Source organism: Gadus morhua, chromosome 9 (genome assembly GCF_902167405.1).
Source record: "Gadus morhua chromosome 9, gadMor3.0, whole genome shotgun sequence".
Lineage (NCBI taxonomy): Eukaryota > Metazoa > Chordata > Actinopteri > Gadiformes > Gadidae > Gadus > Gadus morhua.
This window is the reverse complement of record NC_044056.1, coordinates 26,441,187-26,458,600: the sequence shown is the minus strand read 5'-3', so window position 1 is coordinate 26,458,600 and position 17,414 is coordinate 26,441,187. Positions and strand designations below refer to the sequence as shown.

The following is a 17,414-nucleotide window of genomic DNA, read 5'->3' as shown; positions in this document are numbered from 1 at the left end:
AAAAAGAAATGTTCCGCCTTCTCCCCTCCATACTTATACATTAAGTTCACATCTCTTTTCATTATTGATTTAAACAACATTTTTATTTTCACTTTCCGCCCCTCAAAGTGTGCGTAGTTCCTCCTGCAGACGACCGCGAGTCTGGCATGACTCAAAACAAAATTCATTAAACAAAAATTAACGTCTATTCTTTTTTCAAACGTGCCAAACAAAAACAATGTCCTCCACCCTCCCTCCAAGTCCAACTCAGCAGCCCAGTTATCTTTCAACAGTTCTTTCAAAAACTCAAAGAAATCAACTAACTCCCCACAGTCCAAAAAATAATGTAAAAAGCTCTCATGACCACTTTTGCAAACATCACACATCACATTTACATCATTATTAATCTTATTTAGCACCACGTTTGTATAAATCCTATTGTGTCTGATCAAGAAATCGTTGTTCTCACACTCTATACTATTATACCTTATCCCCATATTTGACCATATTTTCTTTACATTCAAACCCACAAACACTCTGCTCCACACTTTCTCAGCTGCCGGCTCCTTCATCACATCCACTATCAACCAACTGTATACTTTCTTCACACTCATTTCTCCCATTTTAATCTTTTTCCCATTCTCCATCACATATAGCTCAGGCATACTTGTCTCTCCCTTCACCACACATTCACTTTGTATGATCCTGGCCCACTCTAAGGGTATACTGGTTTTAATCTTTTCATATATTTTATTTATTTTCTCTCTATTATCCATCCCCTCCAGGTCACATACCTGATCATATATGCAATTATTTCTTAAGAATCCTGGGATGACCTCATAAATGATGTCCTTTATTTGTCTAATCCCTCCTTCGATGAATTTTGGCTCATATAATGTTTTGCCATTGTGTTTAATTTTTTCGTTTAAAAACAGGGGCAGTTTTACCAACGGTAGTATCCTCTCACATTCATATTGCATCTTAGGTAAGAATTTCCTCCAGGCTTCAAAGACCTCCCTATAAAATTCTGGTATGGTTATCGTCATTGACTGTTTTAGGCCCATGTACCACACATACTGTCCTATGCCACCCACATCATTCATATATTTCTCCATAAAATCCTTCCACCCATATTTATATCCTCCCACAATATATTTCTTCACCGTTTTAATCCTTAATGCTGTCTTTTTTGTTTCTATATCTAATAAATTCAGCCCTCCTTCACACCTTTTTCCCACCAGTGTCCCATGTGCAATCTTAACTCCTTTCCCCTCCCATATAAAATCACACACAATTTTGTTAAGGTCGTTCTTAACCCATATTGGCATTTCTAATACAGACAACACATACACATAGCCTGATAGTAGCAAACTATTAACCACTGTAACCTTTCCCTTTAACCTGAGCTTCCTTGCCTTCCACCTCCCACATACAGTTTTTATTTTGTTGATAACTCCTGTCCATGTTGTCTCAGTTGCCTCTTTAGTTTCAACACCTAAATATATGCCCAACACTTTAATATACCTATCCTGCACCCTTAAACCTACTCCCTCTCTCTCTATGTTACCTATATACATTATTTCTGATTTTTCTTTATTTATTCTAGCGCCCGACGCTCTCCCATATATCTCTGCCAATTCTAGCACCCTTTTCACACTGTTCCCATCCCTCACCGTTATTGTTGTGTCGTCTGCATATTGATTTATTGTATGTATGCTCCCAGATGGTAGTTGTATGCCCTGAACTCTTGCGTCGTTTTTAATTAGTAAGGCCAGGGGCTCTGCCGAAATGGCATAGAGCAACGCCGATAGGGGACATCCCTGCCTTATCGATCTCCCAAGACAAAATCTGTCAGTCAGCACTCCATTTACTTTGACACAGCTCCTTGCACCCTCGTACAACCTCCTGACCCACCCCACTAATCTCTCTCCAAATCCAAATCTCACCAGTAATCTAAATAAAAACTCATGCTCCACCCTATCAAATGCTTTATTCCAATCTATAGCTAACACTATTCCCCCTGTTCCGTCTCTCTTCATGAATTCTATTGTATCCCTAACTGTCGCTATTGTGTCAGCTATATCCCTACCTGGTATACTGTAACTTTGAGATGTTTTGATTATATCCCCTATCACTCGTTTTATTCTGTTAGCCAACACCTTGGCCAGAATTTTGTAATCTACATTTAGCAGACTTATAGGCCTATAATTCTGCAAGTCTAGTTTACTTCCTTTCTTCTTAAAAACTAAGGTAATCACACCTTCTACCATCCTACCCTGCACTATCCCTGTTTTCTCAGTCTCCCTGAATACCTCTACTAAAATTGATGCCATCTGCTCCTTATATACTTTATAAAATTCAATCCCTATCCCATCACTCCCAGGACTCTTCCCGCTTTTCAGCCCCTCTATCGCCTCCATCACCTCCATCCTACTTATCTCTCTGTCACACCATTTACTATCGTCCACACTCAGCTTGCTTTCGACACTATCCAGTACCTCCACTATACTGTCCTCCTCTAATCCACCTCTCTGATATAACTCCCCATAAAACTCTTGCACCCTCTCCAGTATGGCCACATAGTCTGCTACTACCTCCCCCTCCTTTTTCCTGATTTCGTGTATATATGTCCTGCTTTGTTTGCTTTTTTCTAGGCCCAGAAAATACGCTGTGCACCTTTCTCCCTCCAGCGCTTATTTAGCTTTGCTCCGTAAAATTGCTCCTCTACATTTCTCTGCCTCATATCTCTGAAGTTCCATCTTTACCTCTATATAATTCTCCATGCTGTAACCTTCTTCATTCTCTGCTTTACTCAGCTCTACCCTCAGTCTTTCCCTCAACTCCTTCTCTTTCTTCATCATTTTCACTTTTCTTTTCTTACTGTACCAAATGCTTATTGATTTAATCTTATTCTTCACTTTCTCCCATATCTCCCCAATCTGAGTATCTGCCCTATTCTCTTCAACATATTCTTTAATTTTCTCATTCTCCATATCTAATAACTCCCTAATCTGTTGTTTATATTCATCCTCTTCAATATAACCTGCATTCAAAATCCACATCCCTCCCCCTATCTCCTCTCTCCCTACTTTAATTCTGAATCTCACCCCGTCGTGGTCACTCAGTGCATTTATTTCATGTCTTATTCTGTCTACATGTTTTATGTTCTCTCCCTGTGTTAAAACCAAATCTATCCTGCTTTGTTTCAGTACACCATCCCTCATTTGTCTCCTGGTGAATTCCCTCCTCTCTGGATTCTCATTTCTCCACACATCTACTAAATTCTTGTCCTTCATCATGTCTAACAAGCTCTCCCTCGACTTTTCCCATCTGAACACTACACCTTGCCCTATATCTAACCTGCTACATTTAGTATTAAAATCCCCTACTATTATACATCTCCCAATCACTAGCCCTTTCAGCTCCTCTATTATAATTCTTTTATCTATTTCTATATTCGGAACATATATATTAATTAGTCTAAACAACACATTTTGATACTTAAACTCTATGACTATTATCCTCCCTGTCCTATCTTTATATATCTCTTTTATCTCATCTACCCTATGTTTTTTAATCATTATAGCCACCCCTCTTGCGTTCTTAGCCCCGTTATTATAATAAATCTCCCCCCCCCCCACCTCCTTTACCTCTATAACTTTTACGTCATCCCAATTTGTCTCCTGTATGCATAGGATGTCACTTCTATATATATTTAAAAGTGACCTCAGTTTGCCTCTGTCCCTTAAACCATTCACATTAACAGAAGTTACTGTGGTCATGAGAGCTAAAAGAAAGAAAATATTTAAACCAAAAACCAAAGCAAGACTCACATGCCAGACCGCGGTCCTTTACTTCTCACTCCCCGTGTCTTCTCCTCCTCTGCTTTCCTTTTGGCGGCCAGTTCTTTTGTCTTCTTCCCTCCTTTTCGTCCTCTGCCCTCCTGTCTTTGCTCCTCATCTATTTTTTCCACCGGTTGTTCTGCTCTCCCTCGTTCATCGTCTGTATCCTCCGCCACATCATCGTCCTCCGCTTTTCCCCCCTGCTCCATCATCTGTTCGTCACCGTCCTTCTCAGCACTGTCGCCGCTGTCAGATCTATACCGCCATTCCAGTTCTTTTTCCGCTTCCTCGTTCTCACCTCCCGTCTCCTCTTCAGCTCCCCTTCCGTCATCGCTCTCTCCGTCCTTATCCTCCATTTGTTCTCCTCTCTCCTCCTCTCTCGCCGCTGCGTTCCGTTCCTCACACTCCCGCGCATAATGCCCTGTCTTCTGGCACCTGAAGCACTTGAAATCAGGGCACTCCCTGAAGATGTGTCCTGGCTTGATGCAGAGTCGGCACACCCGCACCTGTCGATCATGTATCACTCTAAAGTACTCCGCTCCTCTCAGTGTCTCTAACTTGGTTGAGTACGGGAGTGATCGTACCTGCTCATTAAAGCGGACTTTTAAAAATCTTGTCCCGTCCGCAATCTCCGTCCCCGGCCACTTGCGCCGTTTGATGACAGATATTGGCCGCACACCCCACTCCTCCAGCCTTGCCAGTATTGTTGCATCTTCCATGTAAACAGGCAAGTTAATAAATGACACCACCATGTCACTGTTCACAATCTCCCTGCCATGCACTAAGGCTCCTTTTACACGCACGCCATCCAGGAGCTTGCGCTTTCCCACCTCATCCTTCATGGTGATTTCATAGTTTTTTTCCCCTCTCACACGGCATCCGCTCACCACTCCACATTGCACTGCTACTTCCCGCAGAATATCCATCATGGAAATCACCGCTGTTCCCTCCACCTCAACGTCCACTGTCAGCTCTTTCCCGTACTCTTTCTGCCGTCCTTCTCCCGTTTCTGGCCGATTCTCAATCCCGTTCCTTCCCTCTTCCTCCAGTGCTCCAACTCCACTGCTAGGCATTGTCTGCTCCGGTCCTTTGTCTGCTGCCATGTGGTCCATCCGTCAAATGAAAGCCTCCCCAAACAGCAAAAAAAGCTGTGGGGAGATTTAGAACTATAATTAAATTACGATTTTGTCAAAAGAATATAATCTACAAATCAACAAGAAGAAAAAAACACCAGGCTGCTGTATCAGCCTACTCTGCCAACAAACTTTTTCCTGCTTCCTTCACTTCCTGCTTTGCGCACCTGAACGAGATCAGACGAGATCGGGCGTGCCGAAGGTGGTATGGCCGTAAGCATTTATAGACTTGACCATATTAGCTTTTATACAGGAGGAGGACGTAAGGAGTGAGAGCGCTGCCGTGGCCAGAGACGGGACTTGTACAGAAACAATGATTAGATCCATAATGAATGAATGAATACGTTATTCCAGACTCAGAGTTACATATTTGAACGCAATGCATTACACTGCTTGGGCGTCATCGTTTGCGTGATCTTTTGAAGAAACGTAGCGTTGCAAAACCTGGGATGGACTAAGGTGGACCGCCGTCATTGCAGCTCTCTGCTACATCACTACACTGTCCACATGTTTCACAAATAGAGTTTGAGGAGACGTCGTCAGAGTCTGTATGTTGCTTAAATTCTCCAAAACAGTGGGCGCTAAAGATCAGCGCACGGTAGGCCATTGCATCCAATGAGCTCGAGTTGAAAAAGTATAATGCTTACAGCACCTGGTATTCCCAGGCGGTCACCCATCCAAGTACTAACCAGGCCCGACCCTGCTTAGCTTCCGAGATCAGACGAGATCGGGCGTGCCTAAGGTTGTATGGCCGTAAGCAATTATAGACTTGACCATATTAGCTTTTATACAGGGGGAGGACGTAAGGAGTGAGAGCGCTGCCGTGGCCAGAGACGGGACTTGTACAGAAACAATGATTTGATCCATAATGAATGAATGAATACGTTATTCCAGACTCAGAGCAACATATTTGAACGCAATGCATTACACTGCTTGGGCGTCATCGTTTGCGTGATCTTTTGAAGAAACGTAGCGTTGCAAAACCTGGGATGGACTAAGGTGGACCGCCGTCATTGCAGCTCTCTACTACGTCACTACACTGTCCACATGTTTCACAAATAGAGTTTGAGGAGACGTTGTCAGAGTCTGTATGTTGCTTAAATTCTCCAAAACAGTGGGCGCTAAAGATCAGCGCACGGTAGGCCATTGCATCCAATGAGCTCGAGTTGAAAAAGTATAATGCTTACAGCACCTGGTATTCCCAGGCGGTCACCCATCCAAGTACTAACCAGGCCCGACCCTGCTTAGCTTCCGAGATCAGACGAGATCGGGCGTGCCTAAGGTTGTATGGCCGTAAGCAATTATAGACTTGACCATATTAGCTTTTATACAGGGGGAGGACGTAAGGAGTGAGAGCGCTGCCGTGGCCAGAGACGGGACTTGTACAGAAACAATGATTTGATCCATAATGAATGAATGAATACGTTATTCCAGACTCAGAGCAACATATTTGAACGCAATGCATTACACTGCTTGGGCGTCATCGTTTGCGTGATCTTTTGAAGAAACGTAGCGTTGCAAAACCTGGGATGGACTAAGGTGGACCGCCGTCATTGCAGCTCTCTACTACGTCACTACACTGTCCACATGTTTCACAAATAGAGTTTGAGGAGACGTCGTCAGAGTCTGTATGTTGCTTAAATTCTCCAAAACAGTGGGCGCTAAAGATCAGCGCACGGTAGGCCATTGCATCCAATGAGCTCGAGTTGAAATAGTATAATGCTTACAGCACCTGGTATTCCCAGGCGGTCACCCATCGAAGTACTAACCAGGCCCGACCCTGCTTATCTTCCGAGATCAGACGAGATCGGGCGTGCCTAAGGTGGTATGGCCGTAAGCAATTATAGACTTGACCATATTAGCTTTTATACAGGGGGAGGACGTAAGGAGTGAGAGCGCTGCCGTGGCCAGAGACGGGACTTGTACAGAAACAATGATTAGATCCATAATGAATGAATGAATACGTTATTCCAGACTCAGAGCAACATATTTGAACGCAATGCATTACACTGCTTGGGCGTCATCGTTTGCGTGATCTTTTGAAGAAACGTAGCGTTGCAAAACCTGGGATGGACTAAGGTGGACCGCCGTCATTGCAGCTCTCTGCTACGTCACTACAGTGTCCACATGTTTCACAAATAGAGTTTGAGGAGACGTCGTCAGAGTCTGTATGTTGCTTAAATTCTCCAAAACAGTGGGCGCTAAAGATCAGCACATTGCATCCAATGAGCTCGAGTTGAAAAAGTATAATGCTTACAGCACCTGGTATTCCCAGGCGGTCACCCATCCAAGTACTAACCAGGCCCGACCCTGCTTAGCTTCCGAGATCAGACGAGATCGGGCGTGCCTTTTTTTTTTTTTTTTTTATCTTTTTTTATTATCAAAAATATATTCCATTTAATACAATTACGCATTCATTTATACGTAAATCAATAAAAGTAAATGAAAAACAGTCCCACAAATTAAACCACCCTCAGAAACCGCACAAACAATTAACTAAACACACTTTCTCTTTTAAATTAAAAATAAGAACCACACAGCAAAAGCAATATCTTTTCCCGAATACACTTACCCTCGAAATTAAACCGCCCCTCAAACCCAAAGCACAAACCGAACAGCCAAACACAGAATCTTTTAACCTCGACCATTTACCCACAAAATTAAACCACCCCTCATTCGAAAAAACCACACAAAACCAAAATCCCCCCAAAAAAACCCCACTCTCCCACCTCCAAAAATAAGTCACCCCCTTTAAACCACCCAAATCAACCCCAAACGGTGCCCTGCTCAGTCATCCATACAATTCCATTCTCATTCACACCACATACTCCCGCGCTCTCTACAAACATACTCACAAACAAAGCCTCGTCCACAACATACAGCATTCGTAAGTGTCTTTTCCATTCATTCACAAACAGCCTCCATGCATCCAACTTTCTCCTTTCATACAGCGCAAAATTGCGTCTGTTAAAAATCGCCCTCCTTGCGAATCCAAAGATCATATTGATCATTTTCCAATTTCTATATTTCCTACTCACTCCCAAGAGTACAGACAATTCCCACCCCCGTTCCACCCAGCAGTCTCCCACACTGCACCCTCCCAGCAGCCCCTTGATTTTTCCCCAGAATTCCGCTAGCTCGCAACAATGCACAAAAATGTGATTCACGTCTTCATCCCCACTTTCACACACCATACACGTCCTCCCATACACTCCCCTGTGCATTTGGTGCAGGATGATGCATGTGAAAATCCTCCTGTGCCTTATCTTGAAATCAAGATCAAATATTGCATGCGGTGTGTGCGGTATGTTAATGTACTTCCACAAAATGTTGGGTGTAATGTCCGGATATGTGTCTGCCCATTTACTCTCACATGTGGGTTTTTGCACTCTATGTGTCAATGCATGCTTATACCAAATCTGTGTTTTGACATCAGTAATGGCGTGTGTCTCCCCCCCCAGGCACAGGAAGATTCCCACCGCATCATCCTGCCCAACCCTCCCCTTATTTCTAAACCCGTCCCCCCATTCACTCATCACACACTCTTCCACTCTCTCCAACACTTTCACAATCACTCCCCTCCTATATGTTATCCCCTTCCCTCTCATTATCCTAATCACTCTTTCTTTATCCCATCTCCCTCCCCTGTCAACTAGATCTCCCACCCGCTTCAGCCCCGCCCTCTCAAGAGCCACGCTCTTGATGACCCCTCCGCCCCCCTGTTTAAAATATGGGCTGGAGAGGAACGGCAGCCTCATCACAGACGCTCTTGACTCGCATACGAGTGTAGTCTTATCAAACAGCAGGAACCACGCGTTGAGCACCTCCTGGAAGAACCGCGGCAGATGTGCATATGCCGCTGCGTTCTGCGTCTGCAACAAATTGTCATTACTTAAGAGACCAAATGTGCTCAGCCACTGGCTGAAGTGGCCCTTCCAGGCCGCCTCCCGACTTGCATCCCTAAATTTGCCTATCAATTTAGTTCGTAACGCAGTTCTTTTTGCGAGTACGTCCATCAATCCTAGCCCACCCTGATCATTGACCCTTATCAGCGTTCTATGCGCTATACTGGCTGCTTTGCTCCTCCAAATAAAGTCTCTAACGACTTTAGCAATCTTCTGCTCAGCCCAAGTCGGAAGCGCACAAGTGCTCAAGGCATGGTTCACCTGCGACAACACTAGAGCATTGGTGACGGCCACCCTTCCCCTCAACAGCAGACCCCTAGCCCTCCACATATTCAGGGTCTTTTGCATACGCCCAATAACCTCCTTCCACGTCAAATCATCGCATTCATTCTCATCACTACCAACATACACTCCGAGCACTTTTCTTTTATTCTCCACTACTTTGAATCCCCATTTGTTATTTAGGTCTTTGTTCCTACCCATCCCCATTATTTCAGACTTTTCCATATTAATTTTTGCTCCTGAAGCTCTCTCATAAGTTGCTATATGTTTCAACACTATATCAACATCATTCTCACTTTTAACCATTACATTAATATCATCCGCATACTGCATTAAACTAATTTTTCCCTTACCTATTCCACACACTCTTTTATCATTCAAAATTAAAGCCGCCAACGGCTCCGCCACCATGCTGTAGAGCAGTGCTGACATTGGGCAGCCCTGCCTCACTGACCTCTTGACATCGAAAGAGTCAGTCAGAGCACCGTTACACTTAATTTTACTCTTAGCCCCCCCATAGAGCAAACCCACCCACCCCCTTAATTTAGTCCCAAATCCAAGTTTCTCCAGTACCCTCCCCAAAAAATCCTGATCCACCCTATCAAACGCTTTGTTTAAATCAATCCCCAGCCACAATCCTCCCACCCCTTCCATATCTCTTACTACCTGTTTTATTGTTATTATCGAATCCCCAATGTCCCTCCCCGGAATGCTATACGCTTGAGTTGGACCTATTACTGAACCTATTACCTCCCTCATTCTATTCGCAAGTATCTTAGCAATTATTTTATAGTCAGTGTTGAGTAGACTGATTGGCCTATAGTTATCAAGATTTTTGTTATCACCCTTATTTTTATAAAAAATCGTAATTATGCCTAATCCCATACTCTCCGGGAGCCAGCCTGTTTTCTCCACATACTTGCAGAGTTTTTCAACCACCGGAGCCAGAATTCCCTTAAAGCCGACGTAAAACTCGGCTGTCAGACCATCACTCCCCGGGCTCTTATTCTTGTTTAGTCCATCAATAGCACTATAAATCTCTTGCACAGAAAATTCACAATCGCACCAAGCACTATCCTCTCTACTTAAAGTCCTCTCCAGTGCCTCTAAGGCCTCTCCCACACTATCCTCATCACATGCATCTTTTTTAAATAAACACTCATAATAATCCCTAACTACTTTTAATATCTCTTCCTTATCAGTTATTATTTGACCATTATTATCTAATACTTCCTTTATCTCCGTTTTATTTTGTTTTTGTTTTTCCAAACCCAGGAAAAAGGCTGTGCTCCTTTCCCCTTCATACATATATTGAATCCTGCTTCTAATAGCAGCCCCTCTACACTTCGCTACCTCTAAGGCACTCAATTTTTCTTTTAAATCCACATATTTTTCCGTACATATATTACCCTCCTCATCTAACAGTTTAATTTCCTCATTTAGTTGTTTTCTCAAATGAACCTCCTCTGCATTTTCCCTTTTCCTTTTTTCTATACCATACCTGACACATTTGTTTTTAATTCTTATTTTCACACTCTCCCACCACACACTCATATTCGCATCATCATTCCATTCATCCATCATTCTCTTCAAAAAAAACCCCATGCTCTTCACAAACACAGCATCTCCCAAAAAGCTGGCATTAAAGCACCAAGGCCTCTGGTTAACACTCCCTCCCCTCCCTCCCACCTCTAACCTAATCCCCGCGTGGTCACTCCAAGTATTATTGATGTATTCCACACTCTTAATTAATTTAACATTACCACTTTGTACCAACACAAAGTCAATTCTACTCTGTTTCAGAGTATTAGCAACAAGTTGCCTCCTTGAAAAAACCCTTTTCCACGGGTGTAGGACTCTCCATATGTCTACCAATTGATAGTTCTCCATCAAATCCCTAAGGGTTCGCCTAGTGCTGTCCCCTTTAAACGTATTGTTCCTCGACAAATCAGACCGAGTCAAAATAACATTAAAATCCCCCACAATCATACAGTTAGGGTTGCACCACACATTCAAACCAGCCAAAAAACCCCTCCTCTCCTTCTCCCCATTGGGTGCATATAAATTAATTATTCTAAGTTCCCTCCCCTCATAAACACAATCAACAACTAACAACCTCCCCTCTAAATCTCTATGAACTAAATTAATCCCCGTTATTTTAGCACTATTAAAGCATATCGCCACTCCCCTGGCCCTGGGAGTCCCTTCAGAAACATAAATCTGGCCTTTCCACTGCTTTCTACTCATATTCAGTAGGTTGTCATCCCACCTAGTTTCCTGCAAACACAAAATATCAGCTCTTATGTCCAATATGGCATTTCTTTTATATTCAGTTCTCAAACCGTTCGCATTCAGGGAAAAGATAACCAAAGCCATAAATAATAAAAATAAAATAAGGAAAAACCAACGAAAAAGAGCCAGCTAGCACATTAACCTTCATCAAAAAAATTAACAATTCTTGTTCTTCTTCCCCCTCCCCTCCGTTTCTTGCCCCGCGGACAGCCTTCTTTTCGCCTCCCTTAGCTCCTCCATGTCCATATCACTCCCCGAGCTCCCCTCCCTCCCAGTATTATCAACAAAATCCCCACTCTCACCCACCTCATCATTGCCCCAAGTCATTTTAAGTATAGTTTTCCCCGTCCCATCCCCAAACATTCTTACCCCTTCCCGTCTTTCACCTCTGCCTCTCGCGCTCCTGTCTCCCTTCCGCCGCGGCAGGCCCTCGCTCCGCTCTCCCCTCAGGTCCGCAGGCTGGCCCGAGGTGAGCTCCTCCTCCAACAACGTGGGGAATTCCTCCCCCCCAGAGGCACCGTCCCGGTCCATGCTCGCGCCCATGCCCTCCTCCTCGTCCTCACCACCACCGTCGTCCGGCGCCCCCGGTTCACTGCCATCCAGCTCGCCGCCATCCTCCTCCGCCTCCTTCTCCACCGGGCATATACAGTCTCTCTCTCTCCTCCGGCATGTCAGACACTTTACCACCCCTGTGGCACACTCCCGAGCGTAGTGGCCCTGGCATCCGCAATTATGGCAGGTGAAATCCGGGCACTCACGCAGGATGTGGCCCGGCTGCATACAGCTCCTACATACCTTCATCTGACGGTCATGGATTACTCTAAAGTATTCAACACCCGTTGCCGTGTTGAATTTAGTAGAATATGGCAAGGATTGCACGAGCTCATTAAATTTGACCCGTACAATCCTTGTTCCATCGGCAATATTGGTGCCCGGCCACATCCTCCTCTTAATAGACGAAATCGCCCGGACTCCCCACCCACTTAGTTTATCCAGGATTTCGTCATCAGAAGTGTATGCTGGCAGGGTAAGAAAAGAGACCACCAGCTCGTCATTGCAAAGTTCTCTGGCAGTAATCCTAGTGTTGTGTATTTTAAACCCATCGAGCAGACGGTCCTTCCCCCTCTCTCCGCACACCGTCACCTCCAGCTTCCCGAGGGCCAGCACCCTACAGGCCCTTATTTCTCCGCACACAACCGCCATAGCCTTCATTAATTCTCCTATGGGTATAACGTCCCCGCACTGCTCCACGCAAACCGTGAGCCTCCTCTCATACTTGCGCTCTATCTTCTTTATCCCGTCCACTGTTTCTCCACCAGCCACCTGCTCATGCCTGCCTCCAGCCGCCTTGCCGTTCCCATCTCCCCCGCTCTCTCCTTCTCTCCTTTCTCCTCCCGACTCCTCCGCAATACTCCTTCCTCCTCGCAACCCGCCAGCTTTTCCGTCCTCCTCCACCTCACGTCCTGCTCCATTCACCGTCCCTCCAGCACGCTGCCCGCCGGCACTCATTTCCCCCGGTGGCTTCGCCGAAGCTAGGCCCCGGATCATTCTCGCCTCCACAGTTGCAAACGAACAAAAACGACTGAAAAAAAAAATATATAATAACTCAGGGCAATCCCCCAACAGTCTATGACTGCGGGGGACGAAAAAAAACACAAAATAACTGGGTTGTTAGACCAGATAGCAATACTCCAAAGAAAACTCTCTCCACCAAAACAAACAATTTACCATGCGGCTGTCCAAAAACACTACGTACTCCGACACTGTAGGGGGCGCCAGGGTGGTATGGCCGTAAGCAATTATAGACTTGACCATATTAGCTTTTATACAGGGGGAGGACGTAAGGAGTGAGAGCGCTGCCGTGGCCAGAGACGGGACTTGTACAGAAACAATGATTAGATCCATAATGAATGAATATATACGTTATTCCAGACTCAGAGTTACATATTTGAACGCAATGCATTACACTGCTTGGGCGTCATCGTTTGCGTGATCTTTTGAAGAAACGTAGCGTTGCAGAACCTGGGATGGACTAAGGTGGACCGCCGTCATTGCAGCTCTCTGCTACGTCACTACACTGTCCACATGTTTCACAAATAGAGTTTGAGGAGACGTCGTCAGAGTCTGTATGTTGCTTAAATTCTCCAAAACAGTGGGCGCTAAAGATCAGCGCACGGTAGGCCATTGCATCCAATGAGCTCGAGTTGAAATAGTATAATGCTTACAGCACCTGGTATTCCCAGGCGGTCACCCATCCAAGTACTAACCAGGCCCGACCCTGCTTAGCTTCCGAGATCAGACGAGATCGTGCGTACCTAAGGTAGTATGGCCGTAAGCAATTATAGACTTGACCATATTAGCTTTTATACAGGGGGAGGACGTAAGGAGTGAGAGCGCTGCCGTGGCCAGAGACGGGACTTGTACAGAAACAATGATTAGATCCATAATGAATGAATGAATACGTTATTCCAGACTCAGAGTTACATATTTGAACGCAATGCATTACACTGCTTGGACGTCATCGTTTGCGTGATCTTTTGAAGAAACGTAGCGTTGCAAAACCTGGGATGGACTAATGTGGACCGCCGTCATTGCAGCTCTCTGCTACATCACTACACTGTCCACATGTTTCACAAATAGAGTTTGAGGAGACGTCGTCAGAGTCTGTATGTTGCTTAAATTCTCCAAAACAGTGGGCGCTAAAGATCAGCGCACGGTAGGCCATTGCATCCAATGAGCTCGAGTTGAAATAGTATAATGCTTACAGCACCTGGTATTCCCAGGCGGTCACCCATCCAAGTACTAACCAGGCCCGACCCTGCTTAGCTTCCGAGATCAGACGAGATCGGGCGTGCCTTTTTTTTTTTTTTTTTTTATCTTTTTTTATTATTTTCCAGTTCACACATTTACAGCAACCGATAACAGAGTATTATTTACATACATCATCTCTGAGAAAAAAAACTTTTACACACCCAACTTAATCCCCTTCCCTTATCCTTCCCACATCACTTAATCCTAATGAAGACAGCACAAATGTTGCGCCAAATCAGAAAATACAGATCAATCTGCATGCCCCAGTCTTTTCACCAGTTAAACAAAATCTCCCCTCCCTCCCCTTCAAAGACTAATTTACTCCCACTCAAAAAGAAATGTTCCGCCTTCTCCCCTCCATACTTATACATTAAGTTCACATCTCTTTTCATTATTGATTTAAACAACATTTTTATTTTCACTTTCCGCCCCTCAAAGTGTGCGTAGTTCCTCCTGCAGACGACCGCGAGTCTGGCATGACTCAAAACAAAATTCATTAAACAAAAATTAACGTCTATTCTTTTTTCAAACGTGCCAAACAAAAACAATGTCCTCCACCCTCCCTCCAAGTCCAACTCAGCAGCCCAGTTATCTTTCAACAGTTCTTTCAAAAACTCAAAGAAATCAACTAACTCCCCACAGTCCAAAAAATAATGTAAAAAGCTCTCATGACCACTTTTGCAAACATCACACATCACATTTACATCATTATTAATCTTATTTAGCACCACGTTTGTATAAATCCTATTGTGTCTGATCAAGAAATCGTTGTTCTCACACTCTATACTATTATACCTTATCCCCATATTTGACCATATTTTCTTTACATTCAAACCCACAAACACTCTGCTCCACACTTTCTCAGCTGCCGGCTCCTTCATCACATCCACTATCAACCAACTGTATACTTTCTTCACACTCATTTCTCCCATTTTAATCTTTTTCCCATTCTCCATCACATATAGCTCAGGCATACTTGTCTCTCCCTTCACCACACATTCACTTTGTATGATCCTGGCCCACTCTAAGGGTATACTGGTTTTAATCTTTTCATATATTTTATTTATTTTCTCTCTATTATCCATCCCCTCCAGGTCACATACCTGATCATATATGCAATTATTTCTTAAGAATCCTGGGATGACCTCATAAATGATGTCCTTTATTTGTCTAATCCCTCCTTCGATGAATTTTGGCTCATATAATGTTTTGCCATTGTGTTTAATTTTTTCGTTTAAAAACAGGGGCAGTTTTACCAACGGTAGTATCCTCTCACATTCATATTGCATCTTAGGTAAGAATTTCCTCCAGGCTTCAAAGACCTCCCTATAAAATTCTGGTATGGTTATCGTCATTGACTGTTTTAGGCCCATGTACCACACATACTGTCCTATGCCACCCACATCATTCATATATTTCTCCATAAAATCCTTCCACCCATATTTATATCCTCCCACAATATATTTCTTCACCGTTTTAATCCTTAATGCTGTCTTTTTTGTTTCTATATCTAATAAATTCAGCCCTCCTTCACACCTTTTTCCCACCAGTGTCCCATGTGCAATCTTAACTCCTTTCCCCTCCCATATAAAATCACACACAATTTTGTTAAGGTCGTTCTTAACCCATATTGGCATTTCTAATACAGACAACACATACACATAGCCTGATAGTAGCAAACTATTAACCACTGTAACCTTTCCCTTTAACCTGAGCTTCCTTGCCTTCCACCTCCCACATACAGTTTTTATTTTGTTGATAACTCCTGTCCATGTTGTCTCAGTTGCCTCTTTAGTTTCAACACCTAAATATATGCCCAACACTTTAATATACCTATCCTGCACCCTTAAACCTACTCCCTCTCTCTCTATGTTACCTATATACATTATTTCTGATTTTTCTTTATTTATTCTAGCGCCCGACGCTCTCCCATATATCTCTGCCAATTCTAGCACCCTTTTCACACTGTTCCCATCCCTCACCGTTATTGTTGTGTCGTCTGCATATTGATTTATTGTATGTATGCTCCCAGATGGTAGTTGTATGCCCTGAACTCTTGCGTCGTTTTTAATTAGTAAGGCCAGGGGCTCTGCCGAAATGGCATAGAGCAACGCCGATAGGGGACATCCCTGCCTTATCGATCTCCCAAGACAAAATCTGTCAGTCAGCACTCCATTTACTTTGACACAGCTCCTTGCACCCTCGTACAACCTCCTGACCCACCCCACTAATCTCTCTCCAAATCCAAATCTCACCAGTAATCTAAATAAAAACTCATGCTCCACCCTATCAAATGCTTTATTCCAATCTATAGCTAACACTATTCCCCCTGTTCCGTCTCTCTTCATGAATTCTATTGTATCCCTAACTGTCGCTATTGTGTCAGCTATATCCCTACCTGGTATACTGTAACTTTGAGATGTTTTGATTATATCCCCTATCACTCGTTTTATTCTGTTAGCCAACACCTTGGCCAGAATTTTGTAATCTACATTTAGCAGACTTATAGGCCTATAATTCTGCAAGTCTAGTTTACTTCCTTTCTTCTTAAAAACTAAGGTAATCACACCTTCTACCATCCTACCCTGCACTATCCCTGTTTTCTCAGTCTCCCTGAATACCTCTACTAAAATTGATGCCATCTGCTCCTTATATACTTTATAAAATTCAATCCCTATCCCATCACTCCCAGGACTCTTCCCGCTTTTCAGCCCCTCTATCGCCTCCATCACCTCCATCCTACTTATCTCTCTGTCACACCATTTACTATCGTCCACACTCAGCTTGCTTTCGACACTATCCAGTACCTCCACTATACTGTCCTCCTCTAATCCACCTCTCTGATATAACTCCCCATAAAACTCTTGCACCCTCTCCAGTATGGCCACATAGTCTGCTACTACCTCCCCCTCCTTTTTCCTGATTTCGTGTATATATGTCCTGCTTTGTTTGCTTTTTTCTAGGCCCAGAAAATACGCTGTGCACCTTTCTCCCTCCAGCGCATATTTAGCTTTGCTCCGTAAAATTGCTCCTCTACATTTCTCTGCCTCATATCTCTGAAGTTCCATCTTTACCTCTATATAATTCTCCATGCTGTAACCTTCTTCATTCTCTGCTTTACTCAGCTCTACCCTCAGTCTTTCCCTCAACTCCTTCTCTTTCTTCATCAT

The 17,414-nt window shown here is 43.9% G+C and overlaps 4 non-coding genes across 4 annotated transcripts; all 4 read right to left on the bottom strand.

Moving 5' to 3' along the window:
• Positions 1 to 5,594: 5,594 nt before the first annotated feature.
• On the bottom strand, positions 5,595 to 5,713 carry LOC115551588 (5S ribosomal RNA). Its single transcript, XR_003978092.1, has one exon. It is a non-coding gene; the product is annotated as a 5S ribosomal RNA (ribosomal RNA).
• Positions 5,714 to 6,134: 421 nt separating this feature from the next.
• On the bottom strand, positions 6,135 to 6,253 carry LOC115551587 (5S ribosomal RNA). The gene has a single exon (XR_003978091.1). It is a non-coding gene; the product is annotated as a 5S ribosomal RNA (ribosomal RNA).
• Positions 6,254 to 6,674: 421 nt separating this feature from the next.
• LOC115551563 (5S ribosomal RNA) lies at positions 6,675 to 6,793 on the bottom strand. Its single transcript, XR_003978069.1, has one exon. It is a non-coding gene; the product is annotated as a 5S ribosomal RNA (ribosomal RNA).
• Positions 6,794 to 13,651: 6,858 nt separating this feature from the next.
• LOC115551595 (5S ribosomal RNA) lies at positions 13,652 to 13,770 on the bottom strand. Its single transcript, XR_003978099.1, has one exon. It is a non-coding gene; the product is annotated as a 5S ribosomal RNA (ribosomal RNA).
• Between the last annotated feature and the right edge of the window lie 3,644 nt (positions 13,771 to 17,414).